Source organism: Macrosteles quadrilineatus, unplaced genomic scaffold (assembly GCF_028750875.1).
Source record: "Macrosteles quadrilineatus isolate MER2022 unplaced genomic scaffold, UCM_ALF_1.0 Scaffold_8__2_contigs__length_117827958, whole genome shotgun sequence".
NCBI lineage: Eukaryota > Metazoa > Arthropoda > Insecta > Hemiptera > Cicadellidae > Macrosteles > Macrosteles quadrilineatus.
The window spans coordinates 43,891,349-43,909,458 of NW_026542601.1; the positions used below are offsets into that span (position 1 = coordinate 43,891,349).

An 18,110-nucleotide genomic window follows, 5' to 3' on the forward strand; every position below is an offset into this window, starting at 1 on the left:
ACAACAAATGTGTAAATGTAAAACAGGTAGCATTTAAAATTATCTTTCAAACAAAAAAACATTCATTCCGATCCGACAAATAGTTTGCGAAATATACGATTTAAAAAAATCAATGGCCGCCATTTTGATGACGTCATAGCTCGAAAACGTACCAGGTGCGAACTTGACACCCGAGTGGAAAACACTTCCTAAGACACCTATATTGAAATGCAAAAGCAAAATTCTCTATACACGACATGCACACAGAATTCTAGTCATGTCCAGGACTAAATCTTTCCCGGAACGTACACCACTTTCAGTGTTCGTTTACGATTTATTCAATCTCTTTGCTTTATCTTGAGGTCTAATCACATATTGTTTGGTATCATTGGAAAGGGTATAGAATCATCTGCAACTTTTGCAATGGGTGGTATTTGATTTTATCAGCGGTTAAGAAGTTATAAGCAAAACAATAAATATAATAATAATAAAAAACACGTTTTTTAATATAGTGAGATAAATATTAAGTTTACAACAAAAGTGTAAATACAAGAAAGATAGGGTGTAAAAATATCTTTCAAACAAAAAATAAATCATCCTGATCCATTAAACGGTTCGCGAAATATACGCATTCAAAAATTGCTGAGCCGCCATCTTGATGACGTCATAGCTCGAAAACGTACCAGGTGCGAACTTGACACCCGAGTGGAAAACACTTCCTAAGACACCTATATTGAAATGCAAAAGTAAAATTCACTATACACGACATGCACACAGAACCCTAGTCAGGTCCTGGACTACTTGTTCGTCAAGCCAGTTGAATGTATTTTTTTTAATAATACAAAAACCACTTTGTTGACAAATATTTGTTTGCCAATATCGTTGACCATAATGTAAAATTCATTTAATAGTTTGTCGAAAAAGTCGTCTTTGTCAATTTAAAAAGACGATCAACTGGCTTGGCGACCCAGTGATTTGTCGGCCAAATGGCAGTCACCCCTATAACTTTTCTATCTGGGTGCTGATTGAAGGGTCAAACTGATTGTAATTTCTATTTTAGCTTTGTATTTATTAATTTTTTTTCTAATGTCTATGTTTTTTTTAGCGAACTTCCCATATAGGGAATAAGCTATTACCGTAGTACTCATGGTAAGACCTGGACCCGAGACCGATCTAATTTTTCATTTTGAGGTCCCTAGAGGCCAAAAACACCATATATATATATATATCCGTTAGCGCGATAACTCGAGCAAAAATGATCCGATTTTGATGAAATTTGGTACAAACGTACGTACGTACGTACGTTTATTCGAACGAGTTCGCGATCCAGCATAATCGGACCATGGGAACGGGGGATTATGGGGGGTTTTATGGGGTAAAAATGGGTTTTTCCCATTTTTGAACCTAAAAACAAAAGAAAATTTTGCGATTTCTTTCTAAAACGTTTTGTAGAGCTTAAAAAGAAATAGTTTAGTATATTGAAGCGCTGTTGTATGCCTACCGGTCACGGAGGAAATTCAAAAATAGTGTAATTAAAAATTTCCATGTTATTCTTATGGAGAAAATGAAAATGGTTGTAGTTTACTTGTTTATGGGTATATATTGATAAAATTTGGCAAATATATTTATTTCATCCTATACTATTGATGTATGGTCAAAAAACACTTTTTACCTTCCCCGTAGCAGCAAACCTAAGCACTTGTTAAATCTAATGTTATTTAAATAGGGAATAATCTATATAAATAAAATTAGAGTTTTGTCTGTACATTGCTCAGAATTATATACTTTTAGGTTATTTTTACGTTTTATACATTAAAGAAGTAGAAACGAGTCTTATCTCAATTTCTGTCTGTCTGTCTGTCTGTCTGTCTGTCCCTTTGTCTGTAACACTCAAGATGGCATTTTACGCAATCTTCTCCGTGAAAACCAGAGTACATATCAAGATCCAAGTCATTTTAATGTATTCACTGGATTGGCGAGAGTGTCTTTAGTGATTTAAATATAGCCTCACTACTTTGTAAATAAAATTACGGACGTTCAAAAATGCAGTTTTGTGCGATTTTTGTCAAATTTTCGTTCAATTTTTATCACATAATCGTCTATGAAATAACGAACAGCTGTTCGGATCAAGATTATTTTTTCTAGCTGTCAATGACATGTTTACAAATGTTGTTTACAAATACCGCAACTATTTCGAATCACGTTTTGAAAGCAAATCCCAACCAAGTGAGATTAAAAACGTTTTTCTTACATAACGGATTTCATTAATCGCAAGTGCAATAATTTAGTCTAATAGTGTAACCGTAAATGAAATTAAATAACTAGACATCGTCCAAATCGGAACCAGAAATTCTTTGAGTATAAAATGTTTCTTGAGTTTTGACAACCAGAAAGAAGAAGACCTTGAATCAGTGTTGTATAGGGCTGTGACACTGAAATGATCGTCGCCAATAGCTTGCAAAAAAGGTTTCCACTCATTGACGGCGCTTCAATGGCGGTTGTGTAAAGTGTAAAGTAAAAAATCACAACTGCAGTGGGTGATTGTAACAGAGGTTTAACAGAGGAAGAGCTAAACTCGCTTTTCCAATGTGTCACTTTCTGTTTCTACTCACCGTGTGATGCAATCGCTGGACCATACAGCCAATAGGCCCATAGCTCATATCTTGGGTACGTAAGCCTACATATTTATTCATAACAACCTTTTTGACGACGATCCTTGATACCGGTACTTTTCCATAGAATACATGGCCTACCTACTTAAAAAATAAAATTACAAATGACCAAAACCCCAACATTGTGTGATTTTCGTCACATTTCCTTCTAATGTTAATAGATATACTAATCATTGTTTAGAGAATGCGTAATCTATTAAATAACAAAAAGTTGTTTGGGTAAGGTTGCTTTTTTTTCAAACTGACACCGATAAGTTTACGCTATAACTTTATACGAGAAAATCCAAAAGCAAGAGATCAATAACCTCGGGACTAGATATTAATGTATTTAATTGGTCCGATTTACTATAGTTCTTAGGTAGGTTCTTACGTAGGTACTGGTTCTTTTCCTTAGAACCGGTAGTTTACAAATTTGATATCGTTGGTGTTGCACCTTATTTATTAGAGCCGTCCGTATTCAATTTAAGTGATGTCTTAACTCTGTATAAGTTTTGCTTTTTCTGTCTGGATTCCAAATCTTAGCTTACCCGGTATGCTAAGAAAATGATAACCTATTTGAGTAAAACATTTGTTGGGCAAACCATCATGAATTGTTTACGCCTTTATATTGTTTATGTATCAATAGTTCGTGGCCTTTGTCGGATTGTTGTATTGTGTTGTTTTGTTGTATGTTGGTAACGCATTAATGTCCTTATTTCTCAGTGTTTCACGGAATGGACAAGAGCACCTTTGATACTGAAAATGTCAACCGGAATAAAGTGTTAAATGGTGAGGTTGAGGTAGTACTTTAAATGCGTTTAAGTTAACCGATGTGGAAAGTAACTTTCAATTATAGGCCTACTTTAGGGCTACGCTTCATGGATCTATAAAAGATTTTTTAGTTTAATCATTGGACATATGGACCAACACGATCCGGGTGACATTTAATTGCGAAGCATTTATTTTGGCTTGAACTGTCAGATACTGTATTTGCGAAGGTTTATAATATAATTGTTTTGCCAGCATATCTGCAAATATGCAAACAAATTGCTGTTCTTAATCTTAATATAAGAAGGTTTCAACTGACTACTATAAGATCCCCGTGCGTAGAACGGGCACTCAGCTAGTATGTCTTATTTATGGAAATATTTTAGTAAAAATGTAATCAGACAAGTTGAAATTCGCTTAGTCTGCAGGTTTGCTGTGGCGGGGGTATTTGTAATATTCTATTCGTTTCAGAGACATAGCCTTACAAGGTTTTGTGGACTTGTAAACCAACAGCTTAAGATCGGTTGACAACAACCCGATTAGGTACACTATTATTACTTAGAATAATGCATTCGTGATTGACCAGATAAAACACGGCACTCACAAAAGAAGTCCTTATTCCTAACTATGACCACTACGACATACGTGTTCTTTTGGCGGATTTGTTAAGAAATATCTTACTTCGGTCCTAAAACCATAAAATAGATTTTTTCTGAACTAGAACAGCTGTTAATTAAAACATTTTTCAACACGGGTGCAGGGTCACACGCGACATTATAATATGATAACAAAGATAGCCTTATCACTACAACTAACAGATAACCTTATCTAGACTAGTGACAAGCTGATAAAAAAGTTACAAATGAGAAACATTTCAACCCTGATGTAAAAAAATTGGACGCCATATATTTTAAAGACAAATGTGTTGTTCCCAGTTGTCAATAGTTGGAGTATAGAACTTTCAACCCCAAATAGAGGTGTCAATCTTATGCCAAGCAATAGATATATTTTTCCTACAGCTTTACAACGCGTATTTGTGATTAAAATGAAGTAATAGATATTCAAGTGACAAAAACCAGCAGGACACCATTAAGACTTATTTACTGTTGATTTATTCGTGTTGGGTAGGTAAACGTCTTCAGATAAAGTAACTGTCTGATGACTATGTTGTAATTCATTTCTACTTTTTTTTTTTTTTTTTTTTTATAAGGGAGAGGAGGTAAAAATGCTTTTACGCACACATGTAGCCAGCCTGTAGTGTGAGACTCCTGAGCTTGTCAGACTACTCACTAAAAAACCCCCTCTACTCTGTTGGACACAGACCTGGGATTGTTTGTCACATTACTTCAGGTCAGGTCAACGTGTGACCTAAGCCCTCAGGGCTCGCGCCGTTTCTGGCATTCAATTTCTTTATGACCTAGACCACATCTCGGTCAAGCTCTAGCTTCTTTGTGCGGAGAATATCCTGGACGAAATGTGACATACAGGCCCAATTGTCCTCACCCTCCGTCATCATTGGAATGACCGTGTCCACCAACAACTGCCCTACATGTTGTTCAGCCTCCAGGCGGGAACCTTCCCAACGCTGGCAGCGGAAGAAGGTGTGCTCCGCGTCGTCGGGAGTGCCTGGGCAGTAGATGCAATCGGGTGACACGGCTTTGCCCATCCTGAACAGGTACGACCGAAAAAACCCGTGACCTGTCAGAAACTGGGTAAGGTAATAGTCCACCTCACCATACCGTCGGTCAACCCATGGTTGGACTTGCTGAATCAGTCTCCTGGTCCAGCGTCCCCGCGACTCCTGTTCCCAGCTCTCCTGCCAGAGCTGGTAGGTGCGGTTGCGCTCCTCCATTTTTGCATGGTCCTCTCCACGCCGCTGATAAATCGCTTTCCTCTCCGCCGCCAAAAGTTTGACGGGGATTACTCCAGCAACCACCAAGATGGCAGGTTCAGACACTGTTCGGTAGGCGGATGCTACCCTGAGTGCTGCCTGACGCTGCACTCTGGCAAGCCGCATCCTATACACCTCCTTATTGAGCGCGTCTGCCCACACCTCCGCACCATACAGGAGCACAGACTGAACTGTAGACATCAACAGCCTTCTGCGACTGGAACGAGGACCTCCGACATTGGCCATTAACCGGCTAAGAGAAGAGATCACCTTAGCGGCCTTGTCCGCCGTTCGGAATATCTGGTCCCGCCAGCTAAGCTTAGAGTCCACCATGACACCAAGATTCATTTCTACTAAATACTCTATAAATAATAATGTTTACATGCTCATTAATCTCGTTATTATGAAATAATGAGTTTATTCCTTCAAAACAAATAGATACAAAATAATACATTTACTTGGAACTAAAGTTTATTTCCTTAAATACAATTTAACTACTTTCAAAAAAAAAGTTTAAGTGTTTGACATTTAAAATTGAGGTCACAAAATAACTAATTATTAGTAGCCTAGGTTAACAAGTGTTAACGTACATTATTTTATAATGTATTCCACAAGTTTATACTTTAAAAAGTTCTTTCAGTACAAAAAGTTTTAGTTATGTAAAATTATAAAAGGGGTATGATTTTATCTACTTTCTACTTTGAAAGATCCAGTTTTTTTTTTCAAATGAACTAACGCAAACATAATTAAACTTTGTAACACAAAAAGAAAATTTCCACACCATTGAATTGTTAACAATATAAACGATTCTTTGCAAGTTATAAGAAGGGTCAGACAAATAAAATAGAGAACAAAAATCATGTAAATTAGATACTTAATTTTTCACCCCTCTTCTAGCAGGTGAACACATATCCTTGAAATTTTGTGAGGTTTTATTAAACTTTGGACAATGATATTGTTAAAAGCGTATTTTAGATACAAAAACAAAATAATAATTGTCTTGTTTGTGACATGTGGATAGGCTTTATACGCGCTTAAATGTGTTGACTTGTGACGTTTTAACTTTAACGTTTTCTGGATAGTGTTAAACAATAAATTTACTTGAGCAGAGCCCAAAATTAGAAATTATTACTTCTAAATTCTTTAGTTTACATAATTTTATTTTATTAGAATTCCTACATTTAAATCTCGTGCTTCGCTTGAATTTAGGGATGTTCTTAATAAATTTTAAATTAAGTTAAAATACACCAAATAAAGAAATATACAGTCCGATTGAACGAATGGGTTGATAAACATTGTCCAGTTAAAGACGTGTTATTTATGCCAAAAGAATAATAAAAAAGGTTCTATTCGGTTAAAATGTGTCCGGATAAGAGGGAGTCTACTGTAACTTAAATAAGGGGGTTATCTTGTAAATAACGTCTTTAATTTCAAAAAATTCCCGTTCAGAATTTATTTAGTAAAAACAAAACATTTTAAAATTAAATCAAAACATTTCTACTCACCGCTCCAGGAACCCCTCCTTGTGCAGCTTCTCTTCTGATTGCAGAAGTAGCAAATTTGCGAATCGCTGAGAGCATGGTGGTCGTGCACAGTTTAGTCAGTGTTGAAAGTGTAAAGAACTGTTAGATCCACACTATCGCTTATCACTATCGTTATGGTCTTGTTTACGATAATATGAGAACCAATAGCCTGTTCATACTGAGTTGAATCATAGAGTTCAGTTGAATCATACATAGAGTTGATATAGAGTTTTTAGAGAGTCAAGAGGCTATGGACAGTTCGGATTAGATGAAAAATTGTTGTTAAAGAAAGTAATAGGTTTTATTTGGTGAAAGTTTTAGTGAGATGCAGTTTTTCAAAATTTGCACAATGAAAAAAACCAAACCAAAATAGTTTAAACAGAATCTAAATCAAAATACTAAAACATGGAATTAGTAAGGCTTTTATATTTTATGCAATTGTTTATATGTGATAATGGGAGCTGGTGTGGATAAAAACTTAATTCGGTGTTAATAAAACTGTTTTATTTGGTGAGATTTTGTACAATAATGTTTTCAAATTGACTCAAAATAAAACCTTTTTATTTGGTGAGAATTTTAGTACAGTAACGTTTTTCAAATTGACCCAAAATAAAACTAACTTTGTTCATTATACTATTGCTTGAAAATAAAACCAAAATCACTAAAACAAAAGTAAAAAGGTTATGAATTCCGGGGCTATTACTGGCCCTGACCAATAAACTTGCTCTGACCTTAAATCATTGGCCAGTCTCCAGATATGCGGAGGGTCAGGAATCAGGTTCCACCATACAGAGTATAATTTGTAGCCAGTGAAGCCTCATTCGTTCCTGTTCAAGACTTTATTTAATGGAAATAAAACTGGAAGACAGTATGTGGACGGAGTAATGAGGACCTTTACCAATTTTTACGTGAATTTTACTTGTAGCAGGGTTCTAAATAAAGTATTTCAAATATTGGCTGCATGATGTTTGTAGTAATAACATTATGAGCGTTTACATGCGCAAAATAAATCATATTATTGTGAAGGGGGTTTATGAATACATGAAATATTCCTTAGACCTCCAAAGATAAACAAATACAATTCGATTCATGAAATACGAGGCTCACTGGAAAATACATAAAATCAAGTAAATATGGACGAGTATGAATAACAAAATTATCAAAATAAGACTCATGGCAGTTAAAAATATTTGAATACACGAAACTGGAACATAAAGGAAAAACAACACTATGGTAAACAAAGGATTACATCTTTATTTACAAACTATAACGTTAGAGTAATTTTAAAAAGTAACTTAACAATACATGGTAATGTTGTCTAAAGTTTTCTGATGAAGAACCTGCAACAGAAAAAATGTAACATTAATTTTGTGTACAATACTAAGTGTATTCAATTTAGTGTATACAACTACATCCTAATATACAGATTGTCCCGAAAGTAAAAAGCCAAACACCGGAAAATAGTCATGTGTGTAGAAAAATAAAGGGAAAATAAAAAATAAATTCTTCCTAAAAAGCAATAACCACCAATAACAATTTAAATAACAACCTTTTATGAACAACTTCATTTTGTTTTAAATCGATTCTTTTGGTATTATTTTTGTTTACAAAAAACTAATTAATTGTACGAATTTTGTTTTACACAGATATAGGAAGCGTAATCTCAAGAAGCAATCGAAATCATCGTCAAATCTACCCTTAACTGTATCAATTATTTGATCTTGATAGCTTTCACAACGACCGCCCAATCCCCTCAGTATTTTGTTGATTTAATCACTACACAACGCATGGAAATCAATTGAAACCCCGTCAGCCCGCATTCGTATGATAAGTTATTTAAGATATACAATGTTATTGATCCATTTGCCAAACTGTGTTAGATTTTGTTTAGTGTTAATAAACTAAAGCCCTGGCACAAAAGTGATTATTTAGTAATTATTGTGGTATCAAATGTCTAGCATCAGAGCAAAATCATTTTGGAACTTAAACGTAAAATTAAAGCATATACGTAAATTTAATTGATATCCAATAAAATTATATTTTCGGTTCAAATCAAACAACGACTGAGGAACTAATGTAGGTGTAGCTCACCACACCATTGCCGTTTTCAAATGCAAGTAAGTGTCATTTCCAAGCAAAATTAGGAGTACGATCTGTTGTCAATCAATAAAGTTTTTTCTTCAGATGGACAAGAACTAGAAATGTAAGACATTTAAATTCAAATATTTTAAGTTTGATCATGAAAACAGATTGTAAAAAAAAAACGTAATCAATTAATTGACATTCATATATTTTTCTTCATAATTTAGCAAAACACTAATCAAAAGAGACTAACCCGAGTACGATATATTTCGACCCATTTCCATCCTACCTACGTTTTCAAAACACCAGAGAACTTGCGTATAATTTCAGAAAGGAGACAAATCCGAATACGTTTCTATTTTGCCTTCGTTTTCAAAATAAGAGACCAGAAACCTCGTGCGTTCCACCTACTTATCCACTTCTCAGGTTATCTGTCTAATGGTCCTCGGCCCTCCCTGTTGCCTAACAGTAACCTGATCCACACATGTTTCGGGCTCCGGACAGTCGACTTCAGGGGCGCAACAGTTCGTCCGTGAACAATACTAATTGGAAGGAGCACATGGGCTCTCTGTTACCATATTGTGAACCGTCCAATACCCTTGAGATATCTCGTCTGATTAATAGACGTTTCCAAAAGTTCACTTGAAATTATTAAGGATGACTTTATTTTTAGTTATTGTTTTTCAAGAAAGCATTATGTTTTAAAACTTAACAATCTATATAGCGTCCGACGAAGAAGTGTATAGCCAGAGCATTACAAAGTAGTGAACTGTTTCAAACGTTCCGCTGGAAAATGATGTCAATGTAGTTTTGGTAGTTAAAGGTGTAAAAAATAATAAGTCTTAATTGTTGGTACATAAGTTTGTGTGGCTTTTGGTTTACACAATCAAAAAAATATATGCTCCCCATCAATATTATTATAAACGTTATAGTATTTAGGTTATTATACATTTGGTTAGGTTATTAGAATTGCTTCATATCCAGTCGTGATAAAATGTCGTTGATATTTGCAAAAAGAAAGTATATTTATCTGAACTAAATTGCAGGGATTTTAAATTTAGCTGTAAACTAGGTACAATACATAATTATCGATAAAACAGATTTTAGTATATGGCTGGCTACAGGTATTAATCATAGAATCACGTCAGCATACGGATAAGAAACCCAAAACTGTCAAAATAAACCTTGTAAATGAAAATTTATAAAAAATCAAACACAAAGTCTGAGCGGTTATTTGGTAATCGTAATCAGCTGAGAAAATGCTGAACAAGACGTCTGGTGGTCTGATAGACATGAAATGACTCAATGCCCACAAGAACTGCAGAGTGCGATGACACAGCAACACGAGATGACGCGATCTTCACAATCAGCTGTGCTCGACAAACATTTTTACTATACTGGCATGAACAATTCTAAGAAAACCCATGTCCCATGTAACGTGAACAAACGGATGAAAAATTGTACATCCTCTACACAATTAATTTTGGCTGCTACTGAATACAGGATACTGAAGTAGTTATTAGTGCGGATACATTTCCGCAAAGAACCTGCGATATATTATCAGCTAAAATATTAGTTCGGTATCGATTAAAATGTCGATATTAGATCGACATAATTATTGAGCGTAAATATAGATTTTAGTTATGGACCTTTTGTAATAGAATAATGTCCGTCATTCTTTTACAGTGTGCTGCTGCGGCGTTTAGGTTAGGTTAGTTTAGTTTATGAAAAAGAGGATTGCACGATAAGAAATAGACATCTAGGTGGATTGATCTCTTCAACAAATTTTACTATAAATCAACTGTCTTTTGTATAATGTTACCTAGTTTGTTATTATTAAACTGAGCCAAATTGTTCAACTAAATTTATTAACCAAACCTATTTTCCACAGCATAGGTGACAAGTCTTTTTGAAAAACATACTATCAATATTTATATGACGATATGCAAATCAAACTAATATTTCATCCGATAATATATCGTAGGTTCTATGCGAAACAATACCCGATATTCCATATTCAGTATACGAATGAGATGGCTAGTAAGTATTTTACTAAGATAGAGATAGACTGGTTCATGGTTGAATTATTATCACAGGATGTAGTTCTATGGAAATTATATATTCTCTTATAGTTTTATTACGGTGGGAGCATGAAAGGTTCAATAGTGAAAAACAGTCGCTATTAAGCACGACTTCCGTAAATTATAAAGACAACATTAGTGGGAATGTGGAAAATGCACAACTGTGTGATATAGTATCAAATATCGGGGACAAAAATGTTTATCTCCTCAGACGACGATATCTCACTCCAGTCCGGTCCAGTTCTAATTGATGACGCAGAATTTTAATTGGCTGAAGGCGGCCACGGTAACATATGTAGAAGGTATTTAATTGGTCGAAAATCTAGTCCGGAAAGTTAATTGGAAATTCCATTGGTTTCTTATACAAACTTGTAAAAACAAGGACCCCTTCGCGATACCGTTATCGAAAGTTGAAAGTACGCAAGTACTCTATGGTAACGGCTCAAATCACAGGGTTTCTCCAATCAAAATCGTTGGGGGAAATTCGAGCCGTTTGCTGATTTTGCAAACACAATAAAACCAACAATTTTATACAATCCCTCAAATCATATAATTTTTCAATTTTTCTGAAAACTATATTGAAGAACTTAAAACCAAATTATACTCGTATTTATTATCCTGAAGTGTGCTTTTACGATTATGGGTTGCGAAAAAGATCAAAAATTATAAATTCAAAATGTCTATGTTATTCTTATGGAGAATAAGTTAACTGCTGTAGTTCGCTTGTTGTTGTTGTGACCAAATTTGGCATATTTATCCATTTTGTACTAAGCTACTATGCTAACATCTCACATATTCCATAGGAAATGAATATCCCTGATATATTCAAGTGAAAATCGAATCAGGCAATGGAAATTCGCTTAGCCTTTAGTAAAAATACGAATAGGGAAAATTATGAATCGTTTAGCCCCCAGGTTTAATGCGGTGGTGGTTTTTATGAAAAAAAGGAAGAAAATTCGAGACGGTTGCGTATCGGGAAGTCTGGAGGCATTGTGTTTGCGAAAGTACCATTATACCAAGATCGGAAAAAATAAGAAAGTAATATTTTATTCACCTAAAGTTATTTTATCTTATGATATTGGAACTCACCAGATTACTTAGTAAGCGCGTGCCTGAGCACTAGGAAGGGGATGGACATGGCAGATCCGCAGTAGATGACAAAGTACGCAGTCAGCTTGTACTTGTTGCTGATGTCGAAAGGCAGGTTCTGCAGGAAAAAACAAAAATTAAAATCGTTTAACAATACAAGTATTTGAACTTATTATAAATACATTTGAGGTGAGTACCTATGCAGTAGACTTTCAATTTTCACAAGTATTTCTGGAGATTTTACCATTATGTTCATTGTTAGGCGATTTCTGTCTTTGCATTATGAAAGATTCCATTTGAAACATGAGAACACTGCATTACAAGGTGAATTTCGAATGTAGTATAAAAATAATTCTAAAATAATCCAGGGGAAAAACATCCAACCAATTACAGAAATGTTTGTTTGACTTGAATGATGAGTTTTTCATCCAAATCAAATTTCTTTGATGATCACTCGAACTATAACCTATTTACAACTTTGTAAATCTTTCTTTTTTCTTTTTTGTAGATCTTTCTTTGAGATCACTCCGTCTTTCCGAAATCACAGATGGGCGAAAACATTGCTTGGTGGCTAATTTTGTCTCCACAATTTATGGGTGATTTAACCAAACTCGTCAAGATTATGGATGTACCTAGCCTTTGAACTACAAACTACGAGAATTGCAGTTATTCTCCTTTTGAATCAAATTTTCAACTTCATCAGTTTGCATATCAATTGTTAAAGACGTTTCAACGCTGTAACTACCCTTTGTAAACACACTGTTTTATGTAGGATTTGTATGCTTACAATGCCGGGGATTCCACCGTCGGGTCCGTGACCATGACCACTCATCCTAGCGGCCGAGGTGGAGAACAGACGTCCAATACGACTGGCAATCATCTGGAACAAAGAGTAAGTTATTGTAGACATATAGACACACAGAGTAAGTAAAGCTGTTCACAATAAATTCCCTGTAACCTTTAAACCGTGTAGGGAACAATGAAACAATGCATTTCAGAATTGAAGTAAAGGATACAGGGATGCCAACTTAGAGTTTTTTGTCTCTTGGTAATTTGAATTTGGGTTGAGTTTGAAAAACACCGAATAAAGATAGACAGTCACTTATCAAGCCAGATGAAAAATAAAATTTTCATTGGGAAAATCTTAACTTAAATTACATTTCTTATAAAAAGTTAAAAATAATCATAAATCTATTAAGATTGACTTAATATACTTTATAAACTTTCCGAGGTCGTTCAATGGGTTCGGATTTCAATGGGAGAGGGAGGTGATTAAACAGTTTTACTGCATTGAAGTGAAAGTTTTTTTTTAAAGAATGTTGTGGAGTGCCGTGGTACTAAAAAGTTGAAATTGTCGAAAAGAGAATAACTATGAAAGCTTGGAGAACTATACGATGAAAGGGGTTTCTTAATGAATGGTAGGGATTCTAAGACGTAAATGGAGGGGAAAATTATAACTTTATAGGATCTGAAGACTTCTTTGCAGAATTTGTGATGGCGAAGGAAAAAAAATTCGGAGTGCCTTTTTTAAGTTTGAATATGAACTGAGTCCTTTGGTTTTTTCGGCTGAGACCACTGTTATGCAGCAATGTTTATAGTTTATTTTACATTGTGCAATCATTTGCATTACCTCCGTCTATAGTACGTAGTTTAATAATACATAGCGGGTGAATGGAATGTGACCATAGTATGAATGCCCCCATACTAATATACTGCAGATACTCTCTAAAAAATCTAACTAAAATAGCGTCACTGCATCATTAAATAACAACAACGTGCGGAATTGAACAATATTCCACAGCCTCATGAATCACGCAACACAGCCGACGCGTTCCAAACATACCTAAAACTTTCATGAAGCAGAGCAGTACAAACGTGCTAATAGGCATTTTAATTTAATTAATATCAAGATTGTACAAGATACAATTAGCGGACTACGTTTAGGGAATACAACATCATAAAAATGTCCCTTTCGCATCAAGATGACATTCCTGCAATTAATACTAACACTGCGCGTGTACACGACTGATTGCAAACTGGTCTGTTTTAAATTTGAAGAATTATCTGCAATGATTGCATAACGATGAACTTACTACACAAATTTAAAAATATTAAATTCTGTAAATGTAAGCTAAACCCGTTTTGTGCAACTAGATAAGATCCTAAACGCATAAACTAGTTTTAAAATAGCAACTATTGTAGAATTCAAAATAACTAAATTTGGATCTAAACCGGATCAAGAATAAGCATCTCCACGTTTTTGCCATCGGTTTTGCAAGTGTCTGCGCTTGCGCGAAAACGTGCGTCATTGCGCCATTCCGATCAGCTGTTCGCAGAATCAGCTGTTGAACACAACCATCTATCTATATCATCCACATGCGAACAACGCCGCCACTGCCTATTGTATATCATCTCCTACAATGCTTCCCGATATATATGAAGATGTATTTATCATCGTTTCTTGTCGATAGCACTGGTTATGCATTTTCGTTGCGTTTTATCAGTATTTATGAGTACTGCTGGTGTTATATGACCTGGTAGATTACTGAGAATGTACGTGCAATGAAATATTAACTGTAAAAGCCTTTACTTCTAGTCCATATTATTTGAATTATTAATTTGTTATTTATAATAGACTACTCCTGAAATATAGAGTTTCCAACTCCCCTATTACTAATGAATGTAGGCCTACACGTGATAAATCACAATCGAATAAGTTATTTTTGTGAATGGGTATATTGTGTCTGCATTCTCTTATTGCAGCCATTTGCTATAGCTCCTCTACTACAGTATTTAACCGCACAACTGATAAAGTTATTAGGTCTACTCGTAACAAATGTAGGTACAAATCAAGTCGATTATGAACTAACACGTGATTTACAGTCAGAGCAGGATTTAACTGTCACTTATTATATAGATTCAATTGTCTTCATTATTTTGGATTTTTGGAAGTTTTGCCAGCTCAAAAATTGCATAACGATACAATTAAAACAACACCACATTGTAAATACAAAACAATGTAATATTTCAAGAGCGTATAGTAAGACTTAATCACAAGTCTTAAGCCGGGTTTACACTATGTAGCAAAACCTGCTATATAGCAGATTTGTGTAACATCTAGCAATGTTATATAACATTTGCTAGAAGTAGAAAAAGTCACTTTTCAAAAGTGCTATATAACACTGCTATATGTAGCAGATTCTGCTATATATAGCAAAAAATGTGCTATCCATCAGGAGTCGGTAAAGATCAAAAGAAATGCGTGCTATATCTAACATTGCTATATGTAGCAATGTTATACAAATCTTTTTCGTCTAGCATCCGCTATATGTAGCATTTAGTGTCAACAGTTCACAAAAGTTCACAGTTGTAGCCTCCTGTGTACGGACGTTTTTGCTCGGGGATCTTTGTTTACAATGGAAGGACTGTAAAGCGACAGTGCGTGGGATCGGGATGCTATTATAAACTTTAATTGAACTGTTCCGTGGACAACCGGCGTTGTGGTCATACGTAACACGTTTTTGAATCTACCACCGCCTTATTTCGCGTTTTAATTATGGATCGCTTCCGCTTCTGACTTCCGATCACCGTGATAGCTGCTTCGAACAATGTCTCTTCGGCTCGACATTTTCGATAAAGAATGTAAATGAGGTTGTGCTACATATAACATATAGCACGGGCACCGGAATCACAAAATTGTCTGTAACTTTTTTGTATAGTAAAAGTTATATAGCAATGTTATATAGCAAAAGTTATATAACAATGTTATCTAGCAATAGTTATATAGCAGTTTTTGCTACATAGTGTAAACCCGGCTTTACTTGGGGCTGATCTAAAGAAACATTTATATAAATGAAGTTCAACTGTTTAGATTTGCAAATTAAAAAGGAAATGCCCTTTAAAAAGTTGAAAGACAGGCTCACCTTCGCTGAGTGGAGTTCGCTGCAAGACTGGGCTATTTATAAAACAGTACTACGACCAAAAATAATCGACCACGTCGAGTAGAGGTTACGCGACAGTGGCAAAAACTCGTAGATCATCAATGAAAACAATTACATATAAATTATCAAAATACCCCCGCCGCAGCAAACCTGCAGACTAAGCGAATTTCCATTTGCCTGAATTGACTTTAATTAAATCTATTAAAAAAAAAACATTAATTCATTAAGCCATTGGGTACCTAGGTTTGTTGCTACAGGGAGGCTAATATAAAGTGTTTTTGGTAAAATATTAGTAGCTTAGGCCTAGTATAAAATAAATAAATTTGCCTAGTTTTATCAAAAATATTTCCACTAACAAGCAAACTACAACATTTTACAAAATTCTCTATAAGAATAACATGGGAATTTTGAATTTGAATTTTTCCCATAACCAATAACTGTACAAAAACACTTTGGTATACTAAATTATTTGTTTTTGCTCTTTAAAATGGTCTAGAGAGAAATTGGGAAACTTTGCGTTTTGATGGTGAACAATTTGAAAAAACAATTTTTACCCCATGGTCCGATCATGCTGGTTTGTGAAGTCATTCAAGTTTATCCCCCCTTACACCTACAAACTAAATTTAATTAAAATCGGACAAAAATTACTCAAGTTATCGCGTTCACGTTCACAGACGTTTATATATATACTTGTATACAAATTTTAACGAATAGTGTTTTTGGCCTCTAGGGACATTAAAGGAAGAAGTATATTGGTCCCGGCTTCAGGTCTTACCATGCAAACTAAGGTAGCTACTTCTTCATAGGGAAATTTGCTTAAAGTCAAACATAAATTGTGAATTGGATTAAACTTTGGAATATATTTGAAGATCGACATACATGAGATGAGTAAGTAGCATATAACGATGTTCCTGTACTTGTTTGATAGAGTACAAATGAAAATTCTTGGCTTTTTTATCCTACCACAAAACAAATAGCTTTTATTAAAACCTCCACGCTCCTCACAGGGAATTAAAGTACAGTACTAGCTAACAGCTTATCGAAAAAATTTGGTCCAGTCGTTGTGTGGCCACTAACACCGCTTTTGGTGGTGATGTTTTATATTTATGTTGTCACCATTAAATATTTATTTGTAAAATGAGTTGATCATTTCGGAGTGTAAAATAATCTAGTCGGTTTATTGACTTTGCTATTATGAATATGGTTGGAGTGTGTTTTTAATTTATTGTATTTGAGTATTCGTTACTTTGCACTTTTGCTCATTAAGTTCAAACTATTGCTAACACCTAGACCCAGTTGTCAATTTGGATGGGAATTGGTAGGTTCTGGTATTTATTTAATAAAAGTATGTTTCCACCCTCATTTAAGTTTAGTATCTCACACCATTCCCATTGCTCGGTCATGTGCGTTCGCCTAAATAAATGAAATTTTTTTTAATTTTATGAAATTTCATCAATATCATATTATGTTTATTTGAAGCTGGTTAAAATTGAAGTTAAGTTTTTTATTTATTGTTTGATTTTGTTAAAAGTAATAATTTTGCACTTTTTTCCACATAAATAAGTTGTAGATTAATGTGTCACTAGTGGATGTTAGTAGAAAAGCCTTCAAAGGAACGTCAACCTCTCCACCATTTTGAAGGTCACTCTATTTTTTAAGACAGTGGTTCTCAGTTAAATAATTTACCCATAGAAAAAATCTTAAAATGACAAAATAATTAATTAATACTCATATAAAAAGTGCCATGCTATTATATTAGTATTTAGTGATTTTAATAAGTTGCGATATTTATTTTTATATGAACCTTTATTATTTTACCATTTCATGCAAGTCTTTTTATATATTGCTAGTCAATATTTTTACATTCTCACCAATGTCCAATGTCTATAATTTTGTTGCAGTCTAATTATTATTTAGATGATAAATAAACTATTAAGTTAAAAGATTATTGTTTAGAGAAAATGACAAAATAATTATTTAATACTCTCATAAAAAGTTTCATGCAATTACATTAGAATTAATTTACTAATTTTAATAAGTTGCGTTATTTATTTTTCATATGTACCTTTATTATTTTACCATTTCATACAAGATATTTTATATAT

The 18,110-nt window shown here is 34.3% G+C and overlaps 1 long non-coding RNA gene across 1 annotated transcript; it reads right to left on the reverse strand.

Moving 5' to 3' along the window:
* Positions 1 to 8,046: 8,046 nt before the first annotated feature.
* On the reverse strand, positions 8,047 to 16,077 carry LOC129000155 (uncharacterized). The gene is made up of 4 exons (XR_008491346.1): positions 15,988 to 16,077; positions 12,852 to 12,944; positions 12,065 to 12,182; positions 8,047 to 8,152 (listed from the first exon to the last, which is right to left on the reverse strand). It is a non-coding gene; the product is annotated as an uncharacterized LOC129000155 (long non-coding RNA).
* Positions 16,078 to 18,110: the final 2,033 nt, after the last annotated feature.